The sequence below is a fragment of the Halyomorpha halys genome, unplaced genomic scaffold, assembly GCF_000696795.3.
Source record: "Halyomorpha halys isolate HHAL.00 unplaced genomic scaffold, Hhal_1.1 Scaffold1007.1, whole genome shotgun sequence".
NCBI lineage: Eukaryota > Metazoa > Arthropoda > Insecta > Hemiptera > Pentatomidae > Halyomorpha > Halyomorpha halys.
The window spans coordinates 221,746-233,994 of record NW_027104983.1 but is presented as its reverse complement, the minus strand read 5'-3'; the positions used below and the strand labels follow the sequence as shown (position 1 = coordinate 233,994).

At 28.3% G+C, this 12,249-nt stretch overlaps 1 long non-coding RNA gene across 1 annotated transcript in view; it reads left to right on the top strand.

Moving 5' to 3' along the window:
• LOC136795663 (uncharacterized) overlaps positions 1-10,384 on the top strand; it is an 88,454-nt gene extending 78,070 nt beyond the window's left edge. The window contains exons 2-3 of the long non-coding RNA XR_010843294.1: positions 4,525-4,594; positions 10,307-10,384. This is a non-coding gene — a long non-coding RNA (uncharacterized lncRNA). The remainder of the gene's footprint in view (positions 1-4,524; positions 4,595-10,306) is intronic.
• The last annotated feature ends 1,865 nt before the right edge of the window (positions 10,385-12,249 follow it).

Here is a 12,249-nt window from a genome sequence, read left to right as displayed (position 1 = left end):
AGAGAGAGAGAGAGAGAGAGAGAGAGGGAGATTAATAATATTAACGTGTAAACATAAAAGTTCATGAATATAAGCCCAGAATATGATTTTTTATTTTGTAATACGTCATTGTATACACAATTGCGTTTTGAGATTTTCGTTTCTCTTCTTCATAGTTTCAAAACTGGAACAATACATCTTAGAAATTTTAAGTGAGACCAAAAATATAGGATTGTATTAATTTTAATTCAAGTAAATCCATGTTAGGATGATGATCTAGGCAGTCAAAGCGAGTAGTACAACCTAGGTGATGTAGCGCATAGGAAACAACACATGTAGTATCACCGATTTCAATGAAACTTTTTTAGGTGATATAAGATTGAAAAATATAAGGCATGAGTCCGAGGCTTCTTGCCAATGTGCCCTAGGACCCGAGAAAAAAATTTGCATATAATTTTAAAATTTGTATGTTATCGTATGCCTCCTTTGCTCTACATGTATTTAATGGTTATTATATACCGAACGACTTGTTTTTTTTTTTTAGTAGAATAAGAACAAAAGAAAGGTTTATTATGGTAAATGAACTTAAGTGTATAAAAAATTACCAAAACCGAAAATCGCTTCTACTAAAGTAGACCTACAAAATTTTATTCATATTGCACATATATAAGGAAATGACAAGTAGATTACCAATATAGTAGATAGACAACTACTCGTACTTACTCGTTGCTAAGTAATTGAATCGAAATATGTTAACGATCTTCAAATTTATCTTTCCTTTCATCCCTCCGAGATGCTTGAGGCCATCGAAAAGATACAAGAATATATTGATAGCATTAACGCATGGACATTAAACAATGATTTGAACTTTAATGCTGAAAAAAACAAGGCCATTCTAATTGGTTCCAAGCCCTCCTCCATTCCCTCCCTTACTGTCCTCTACTCTTCCTTAACAACCAACGGATTCACTTCTATCCTGCAATAAAAAACCTCAGAGTCACCTTCGACCAACACTTCTCCTGGCATAATCATATTTCCTAAATCACACACAAATTCATAACTGTACCTAAACAATTCCAAAGATTCCGTAATTCCATTCCTCAGAACACCCCTCAGCTCCTAGTATCCTCTCTCATCTTCCCCCACTTCGACTTCGGCTATCTGGAGGTCTAGAGTTGAGACTGAAGAGATTCATGAATTGTTTCGTAAGATTTTTTCTTTGGGTTTCCAAGGTGCTATTAAGTCTCCCGCTGGTATACCGAGTTGAAGTGGCTCTATCCAGCCTCTCGAAGGCAATAGCTCCTTGGTGTTTTCCTATTCCAAGTTCTTAAAATAAAAAACATTCATTAAACACCAGATCCCAATAAACTGATTTATATAAGCCCTCCTATAGAACTGCTTTCTTCAGCAAATCCTTCATCATACCTGCAACCTCCTTCTGGAATTCTCTCCCCATCTCCATTGCCAATCCTCATCCATTCTTTCTTTTAAACAATACCTATTCCTTAACTCATTGCATCACCAAACCTCTGCATCATTGTAAACAATATAGTTAAGCATATATTGATGAACAATATAAACAGTAGTTAAGCCAAGATGTCAATGTAATTTAATTTTGCTTACTGGAAACTTTTAAATGCTTGCCAGATAAAAATCATAATGTATAAACCATGTATTTATTCTTAGGGGACAAAAGTGTGTGAAAAATGTGATTTTGATTTAAATAAAACTTTTAAGGTTATTTTAACAAGGTAAGTCAGGGTAAGTGTATATCTGGGGAGGGAAGTGCATATATAAATGGTGATTTTCCCAGTTTTGCTTTGTTGGTAGATATATATGGTCATTTGAAGTAAATAGGTAGGATTTACATAATAGCACAAAAAAATCAGAAAACTAAACTTAAGACAAATAATTATCACTATGGGTCCTTCAGACACACATGTCATGCTGTGTAGAATTTTTCTAGTATGCCTATATTAAATTAGTTAGAATAAATTACTAGTTCCATTAATATTTTAATTTTGTTTGAGGATTCCAAGTAAAATATTTGTCCAAATGAAATCTTACATAATGGATTATTTCCATTGAAATAAATGGTAGAACATGTGCATAAAAAAAAAAAAAATTCTTCAAACATTTTTTGTGTTAAATAAACAATGGATGTTTTTATTATTGTGCTTAATAAAAAAAAAAAATGAACTTTAAAATTTAAGTTATCTAAAACATATTATCAAAATAGATCAATCTTTTCTCCTTAGTTAAATTTTTCATGAGTGTTGCAAATTATCCTTATGGCATAACTATTACGGGTTCTGTAATCCTGCCCAGAATCGGTTTAACAAATGAACCATAAAATAAGCTAAACAAAATCAAAGCAGTTAAGTTTTTAATTTGTTTAGGGAGATGAAGGGACTGATGATGCTTTACTTGGTTGTTTGAGTTCACCTGCTGGACAGATACCTCTCCTCAGAAAATTCCTAGAGTTCACCTTAATAGACTAAGTTTTTCACTTCGAAAAATAGACAAACAAGAACTGTATTGCTGGAAGTTTATTAATGGTTAAGGTATGGCTAAACTTCTTGTTTTATAACTAATTAAGGGCAAACCCAGCATTCAAAGAATGATAGATCATTTCATCAATTAGAAGCAAAAAAACGTGATTTCTTACTTTTCTTTAATAATTTCTATAATAGCTTTCATATATAATTTATTTATATTTAAGAATAAAAGTTGATTTTATACCTAAAAGGTACTTTACATTGCCATATTTCATTTTCTTCAGTTTTAGTCATCTTAACTAGCAGATAGATAGGTAGTTAATTTAATTTATTTATAAGACATAATTTACAGTTTTAAATAAATATTTGAAATATGCCCTAATATAGAAATTTTAAAAATAAATAAAAATTGCTAGATAGAAATAAAAATATACATGTAAACATTATAATAATAAAATATATATCAAACATTGTAAAAAAAAGATAATAATTATACCTGAATTTCTCCTAATAATAAAATCCATAAGAAAGCAAACACTATTTATTGTGATTTATTTTTTACTTGTTACATACCTACAAAAAAATATATATATAAGGCCTCCAATTTGTGTGCAGTTAAATGTATAATAATAATATTTTAAATTAATGGTTTATGTCCTTATGTTATTAATTTTTTATACATTTTTTAAACAAATATGCATGCTTTACATCAAGTTAGAAATATAATTAATGTATGTATTCAAATAAGGTTGTGTGTTTTAAATTAAGTTATTTTTTATGTGCGTTTTAAATTGTCATATTTCATATTTCTTTTAAATTAGCTTGTTTCAGTTTCACTATATAGTTGTTGTTTTGTTTTTTCATTCTGTGTGCACTCTGTTATTATATAAATAATTTAATGGATAAAATAATCAGTACTACATGCCATTTATTTATTATTTATGTGTCATTTATTTATTATTTATGTCCCATTTATTTCTGCTTAATCGTGTTGGTCATCATCATGACTATAAATTTAAACAGAAATATAAGAGATAAGAGGACATATTTAAAAAAAAAAATAAGTGATTATTGAATAAATAATAAAAGTACAATTAAAGATAAAATAAATGATACAGATATTTTATCTTCACTTGTATCTTTCTTATCTATTCAATATTCACTAATTTAAGAAATATATATACCCTTGTATTTCTGTTTCAATTTTTACTCCCAATGATTGTACTGAAATCTCAGTACATTTGAGAAAAATTAAATAAAAATCATAATATACACCACAGTTTACTGAATGCATCAAAAATTCTAATAGTAAACAATTATAACAAAAAAGATTATTTCTTTTTCATTCAAAGTCAGCCTAGTATAAAAGACATAACTATCCAAATAAAATAATAAACTATTGTCAATAGATTTTTACTATTGCTAGGTTATCAATAGTAAAATTCTGGAATAAATAACATTCAATGATAATCTATAAATTACATATTATAAAGTAGGATAACCAGTAATGACCCACTTTGATAGATGACGAATGTCATAAAATTAATAAAAGTAAAAATACCATTCCCATTGATATTTATAACAAGGAATTATTTATTTCATACTGCTTTCTCAGAGCTTTTATACCTGTTTATTAGTAGATTGGTATTCTATTAACGAATTGCAATACTTAAGCTGGTTAATATATGCTAAAATAGAATGAGTGATATATTATTGAATATTTTCAGAACTCCTTCTAAAAATGTAATGACTGGCATTTCTTAAAAAATTTTATGTATAAGAAAAAAATCTTTGACCAACTTCCTTTGACAAACATAAAATCTTTGACAAACTTATTTTCAATTTTGGCACATAAGACCCTTTAAGGATTAAGGACTGAATCAATACTATTTACATTGTTAGTATCTGCCTGATTAATTAAAAAATTAATTTTGTAGGTTGAAAGATTGTTTTGTTATTTTTTTACTTATAAACTTTTTAGAGAGAGCTCTCAAATTATCTATTCAAATGAGATCATTTAAAAGTTAATTAAAAATTGGTGTTTCAGGTGAAGGGCTATGAGAAGTGGTAAAACCTCGGAAGGAAGCAGCAGAGGAGCTATCATACAGTATTACGGGGTAAATTTTAGATATTTAATCCTGTTTACCATGTATTTATATTAAGTAAATTTGATGTTATAGTGGGTCTAAGAGAAATTGATAGATCCAAGCAAATTATTTCAATCTTATAGTTATTCCTCAACTTACAAAAGGAAATTAATTATATTTCAGATCATGTAAACATTTATTATTTTTTATTACAATAGAAATAGAAGATAAATCTTTAAATCAAGATGACTGGTTATTATGAAAGTCAGTAAAAGTTACGTTGAAATAGAAATGATACACCTCTTTTATCATAAAAAACATCAAACTTCTTCATTTTCTAATGTCTTGTTGGTAAATATTTACTTCTAACGACTTTGTATTATAGAAAGAAATGTTACCCCATTATTTTGGTAAAACTTGGTTAAAACCTTCCTTGTTAGTATTAGGTGTTTCCTTATTCCTGTCTTAAATTTAGTTCAAAGGTTGACTACAGATGATTATAATAAGAGCTTTCATCAAATTTGCTGCATGTATTGAATCATTATTTTGACAAAACATAAAATTGTATTTAATGTTAAATTTTTTCATACTTCTTTTTAAATTTTAAACATCTTTTAAAGCCTCTTAAGAATTTATTCATGATATTATCAATATAATGCAAGCTGACAGTTCCAGAAGTTAACATATAATCCCAAACTATTAATCAAACACTTCCATGATTTACAGTGGCTCAATGCTTATGCAGTTCTTCTTGTTTTGTCCACACAAAACATCTAATAGATCCAAATATATTAAATTTAGATTCATCCGTAAATACGACCCTAGTCAAGAGTATTCATTCAATTCCTACTTTACAATTTTTTGCATTAATGAAAGATATTTTTTTCCCTAGCAAGCATCTCATGAAATTGATAGTTTTATTTAAATAATTTTCTATTACAGAAGCAGAGCACTAATTTTGAATTTTTTCTTCCATTGATTCAAAATTCACTTCTAATCAGCAATGTAAAATTATATTCCAAATTTCTTTAGGAAGTGTTTTATTTCTCTTATCTAATCTTACTAATATATGTGGAACTGTAGAATGGCCTCTCCTGACAATTGTAGCTATTTGCTTGATCTATTGCACGTCCTTGTTGATTAATAATCAGTAAATGCTTTATAATAGTATGGATGGCTCCAATTATATTATTATCTATTTGAACACAAATCTGAATCTAAAGTGAAAGAATTTTCAATTAGATTGTAAAAATATAAAAGGTAAAGAATATAAAATTACAAAAATCATTACAAGGTATTTTCATCATGTTTCATTTTGATGTAATTTTTGTTGCCAATATAAAATTTTAATTTCCCTCATAATTCACAGAAATAAAATTAATTAATAAGCTCAGAAACAACAAATGAAAACAGGGTCTTTTTTCTGAAGGTGAACACTGGTAGAGCTCCTTTTAAGTCCAAAATTCAAGCATGCAGAAAAGAAGATGGGACCCTCTGGAACAATAAGGATGAGATACTTCAACGGTGGGCAAGGCATTTTAGTGGCCTGCTGAACGAACAGGTTACTGAGCCCAGAATGGGAGAAGGAAATGATGAACAGGATATTGAGCCACCAGATTTAGATGATGTTGTAGATGCAATTCAGAAAATGAGGAACCATAAGGCACCAGGCGAGGATGGATTGCTGGCAGAATTGTTTAAATATGGTGGAGAGGAACTGCATAGGACACTTAATAACTTGATCCTCAATATATGGGTCCAAGAAAAGATGCCTCAGCAAAGGAGCAGTGCTTTGATATACCCTCTTCATAAGAAAGGAGAACAATTTAAATGTTCTAACTACAGAGGAATATTTCTGCTCCCCTGTGATTACAAAGTAATCTCCAATGTCCTCTTCTAATGATTCCGCATCCCGAAAGAGAAATCGGGCAGTACCAGACTGGCTTCAAGAGAGGGAAATCTAAGGTGGACCAAATTCATACCCTCAGACTAATCATGGAAATGGCCCATGAACATAAGATCCTTACCCACCACTTGTTAGTGGATTTCATGAACGCGTATGACAGTATCAAGCACCCTATGTTATATGAAACACTCACAGAAATGAAGGTTCCTTCAAGCTTATATACCTTATAAAAATGACAGAGATGTTAGGTCCAGGGTCCGCATACAGTCCAAACACTCTTCTGAATTTGGCTCAAATAAAGGAATAAGGCAAGGAGGTGCTCTAGCATGCCTCCTGTTTAATTTGATCCTGGAAAAAGTCGTGAGAGAATCAGGTATTCAGAATAATGGCACCATATTCAATAGATCGGTCCAACTGCTCAGTTATGCGGATGACCTTGATATAGACCTTTGTTAGGCTGGGATGCCTATATAAATTAGATAATCCTAAAGTGAAGCTTAACACAGTAGATACAACTTTCTTTAAAAACAAAAAGAATTTTCCTTTGATAAATATTTTTGTTTTTTAATAAATGGAATATGGTTCGGGTGCAATAAAATAAAAACTCAAATAGTAATAACTATTTTCACTGAGCCAATGTTCCACCCGATGTTGCAGGGCTTCATCAGGGCTAAAATAGATAAAACAATTAACATAAGTAAAAAAGTAAATTAAAAGCTAAAAGGGTATACAGTGAAAAGTAAAAATTAAATTAAATAAGAAAAATTTAAATTATAGGCAATAAATGAAAACGGAAAAAATAATAGATAAAAAGAAGAAATACAAAAGAAAGTACAAACTCAGAGAGAGGAAAAAAGGGGATAAGAATAAAGGAAGAAAATAAACGAGATATAAAATGTAACTGTTTGACAAAACTTAAAGACAAAGTGAATGTGAACCGTTTGCATTGGGAGGAATGGGGATTGGCAGTTAAGTATATTACATTTGAAAATAATTTTAAAGTAAACAGTGTAGAAAATTAAAGAAAATATAAAAATTAGGTAAACAATAAATGATAATATACTTAAGAGAGGGGGAAAAGAAATATTTAACAAAAAAAAAATAAATAAATAAAATGTATACAGAATTAATAAAGTTACAAAAATGGATACAATAAATATAAATAATAAAGAAAGACATTTTACCAAACAAACAGGGGTATGTAAATTATATAATAGAAAAATTAATCATAAATATTATTAATATAAATGGTAATATATATTATTAATATTATAAACATTGACTCAATTAATATAGTTATTACTATTTAAGTTTGTATTTATCTGCACTCGGACCATATTCCATTTATCATTACACATGGTCAATCAGCGATCTTCCAGTATTTTTTTTTAGTTGTAGTTTCTTATACAACGAAAAACATATTGATTGAAAAGTAGAAAACTAATTTTTGTCTTTTCTGGGTGAAATCGGGTCGTCCACTTGAACTTTTTTGTTGATAACCTCCTTAATAAACAAATTTATGTACACAAAAAAAACTGAATCCACATCACACATTTTGGATAATTAATTCTAAAAGAAACAGATTACAATATAGACTTATATTATACACTTAGATAATCCTACTATATTATAAACAGGTATAATATAGACTTCATTAATGGTAAATTTAAGATTATTGAATGTAGAAGTTTTTCTTTTAGTGGGCAATCTTTAGATCAGCAGGAGGCTGAGAAAAACATTCAAAAGTAGAGTGTGATTTATAAAAAACAAAAACTTTTCATAATTGATCCGCCCCTCGGGGCCCTTGAAGTAGATTTAGTTAGGTCAAACCATAAATTTCTTAAATGGAAATTTATTTACTTTACAAAAAATTCAGAAAAATCATGACCTCAAAAAACTCAAAACATATTTTTCCTCCTTTTTGGTAGAATATTGCACCATGGTTTATATTGACTTTTTTACAACTACTGGGATCTACTATCTTCTATTTAAATATGTTCCAACATTTATGCACCACACTGTATATTGGATTTTTAAAAATAATTCAGTAAATCAGTAATTATACAATCCTAAAAGAAACGGATTGCAATATAGACTTATATTATCCACTTGTATAAACAGATATAATATAGATTTCATCAATGGTAAATTCAAGATTATTGAATGTAGAAGTTTTTCTTAAAGTGGGTGATTAATAAATGTCCATTATAAATATTTATATTTTAATTACATAAGTATAGTAAGAACACTTAATATATAAATCTTGTTTTAATATTCAATTTTAATTAAAATAATGTAACAGTTTAAAATTCAAGCTCCAATGGCATAAAATACAAAACCTAGGTAGTTATTACTCACCAGAGAATTCAGATAGGAGAGGGGAGTGGAAATTGAATAGTTTTTTTCTCTTGGAAACCTCTTTCTCTTACATATAAATGCAAACCACAATTATTATTTCCTAAATAGAAAAGGTAAATTGTATTTCGAAATTTACATAATGTAAACTATATACTTTTTTTAGATCGAAATTTTCGAATAGATTTGTGGAATTGGACTGTTCCTTAGATGCATATTCCCCCTCAGAAAATGTCTGTATCCATCACTGCTTGGTACTTCTTAATACTGGGTCTTTGTCTAATACTTTATTAATACTTAAATTGAACCAAAACTGTCCACTACAATCCTTCAAGTGGAGTGTTTGGACAACAAAGTGGTAGTTGAGCTAAGCCAATATGAAGGAAGCATTTAGTATAAGTGATTTTTGAATTTGAAAGAACTCCCGCCTTTAGAGTTTGTTTTTTATACTTCCAACAAAAATTAACTTAACTACTAAGTGAAAAAAGTTTAAGTTTACCTTTAAAGTTTTAAATAAAATATAGCATAAGTGTTCTACTGAAAAAATTATGATTTTTAATTACCTTGTAAAGTTGGCGCTGTTAGCTAGTTTGACTCGTACTTGAATTTCATAGCCTTGTAAATAGATCCTTGTCTGATAATTTGCTATATAAAAAGGCATTCAGTAATTATAAAGTAACTAAATCAATAATAAAACATCTCCATGAAAATAAAATATAGTTTTTTACCTGATTCCAAACTGAAACGACTGACCGCGACGTACGAAGTTCGCCAGTGGTTAGCGCTCAAAATGTTGAGTACCAGTAATTAGTAAATATGACTAATATTAAGTATAAAATAATTAGTTTAAGCATTGAAATTACAGTTGAATAAATATTTTCTGTTGTATTTTGTGAAAATAAATTAATAATATTTTAATTACTATTTTCTCCTATTGTTGATTGTTATAGAATTATATTACTTCTGTGAAAAAATTATATTATATTATGTAATCAAATTATATTTATATTATCAATTAGAATACTGGGTAATAAATATATTTATGTTGCATTATCCTAAATTATAATTGTAATCATAATTAAGAAATGCATGATAACCATATACACAAAAGCCCGCCTAATGAAGTAGTAAGGATTGACTTGACTAAAATTGTTTGATTTGATTTTATTTTTTTCTTCAAACCACCATAAATTAATAACTTGATATTTAAATTGGTAAAAATATGTGATTTTGTTATTATTAATTCGATCGTTTATTAACAATAATGATTAGTTAAGTAATATGTATTCATGAGCAGTCATGGATAAAAAATGGCTTAAAATCACTGAAAAAGTCCATCAATATTATTATAATAATTATATATTAAGATAAGAATAGTATAAATATTGATTACTTTTTATTTAATTAAGATCTCAATCTAATTAATGGAAAAATAACTTTCTGACAGTGCTGAAATTTATTCATCTTTTGTATTCTTTCAGTTCTTAACACTGGTTGTGGCATCTGGCTTCGGTTTGCTTGCAGTATTTGCTTGCTGGTTGCGAAGGAATTGCAGGTATTTTATTAAACTTGAATATATCATTATTTACAAAACATAGCAGGTTTGAAGGGGTACTTTTATTTTTTAAATTGAAAAATAATTTATTGAAGTTATATTGCTGTTATTCATTGATAATTTACTTAGGATTGTGATTATTGGTAATCATTAAGTCTATACAGATAATAGCTTCTGTTTCCATTCTTTTAAGTTCTTGTTTGAGAATAAAAATTGAACTCATTATCCACTGAAACACTTGTTTAAATTTAACTAACGTCAGTTAGGATTTTTCTTAATGTATTAATTTAAGATTTTTTTTTTTTTTATTAAGATGAAATAGGTTTAACATAAATATAATTTGTAATTTTTTATATCAATTATGAGTATTTATATTTTATATTGTATTATATTTATATAACATTAATTTAAACAAAAAGTAAATTCATCGTATATTTTCAAAGCAACGGTCAAAAACTTCTTGATTGACAAGCAAGAAAGGAGGGCGTTGGAAACTTTGTCTACAAATTAGCCTGATAAAGATTTAGATACTGAAACTAGTTGCAACAAAAATGAAGACGTTTTTATATTATTATAGATATGACATCTGTAATATTTATATCTATGAACTGAATTAATACAAATTTCATGGATTCAAGAACTTTATCTGCATCATTATTATCATATTTGCATAATTTTTCTCACAGTTAATAAACTAAAAGATTTGGGAGATAATTTTTTTGATCTAAATGTATTTTTTTGTAATCTGTATTGTTAAGGAATGATTCTAAGTTAATCATTACATTAACTTTCCATAAGCTGTCATCCTTTTTTACTCATTATATTATCTATGCAATAAGTCTTTATTCTGTATTTTATTGGAACTTGGGTGCTCAGTTATGAATGATCTAGCTGATCTTGGAAATCATTACATCTCAGTTCTTATATTAACTTTAATTGTGGTTATTATGTTGTTATCAATTGGCATTTCATGGGACCACCACATAAACAAAATTTGATCCCCACCCTTCCTGCCAGATTTGAACCAGTGCAGCCGCAGTCACGAGCTAATCAAAGTTATAAGATATCAAATAAATCGCATGGCAACAAATGTCCCTTCCTACATCCATTAACACAGTAGATTAGACAGTGTTGTTCAATTAAATCTATTCTAGTGTTAGTGGAAAAATGTTTGATTGATCATTAGCATTTACGGGAAAATGCAATAAACAATTTTCCTCTTCTGAGTATTAAAGATTAAATAAATTGTGACCTATATCAATACATTTCAATTTAAATTTAATGTTATATATCATTACATATAACTTTTTAAAAAAATAGCATGCAATAATGATATAATAGTGGAACAGTATACCAGGAAGATAAGTGCATCAAACGACTGTGGCTTCTCAAAACTCTCTAGGTCGGTGCTGACTAGAATTTTTTTTCAAAATAAGTTGTCATATTTTGAAAAAAACATGACTTTAGAGTTCTGTATATAGAATAATCAATCATCAAATATATTTTTATTTAATACCAGATTGGTCTGGTATGCCTTAAATGGTTGTTATTATAGTTTGATTTTTTTTAGAATAACCAACAAAACAGTAGACTATTAGACTATTAGACTAATTCCTTACATTGAATTTGAAATAGACATGGGTACAGAATTTACATGGACTATAGTATAAATATGGAGTCAATAGTAGATTCCAACATCCAGGGGATATAATATTGTAGGGCCCTCTAGGTGAAACTAAGGGGCTGTTGGAAGGTTAATGAGGTATGAATTATCTCCTAGGAGTAAGATTAAGTTCAGGGGTCCCCTAAAACAGTAAACTCATTATTAATTTTAAGATATTTATTTAATTTTGGGATGCCTCTCAGAGT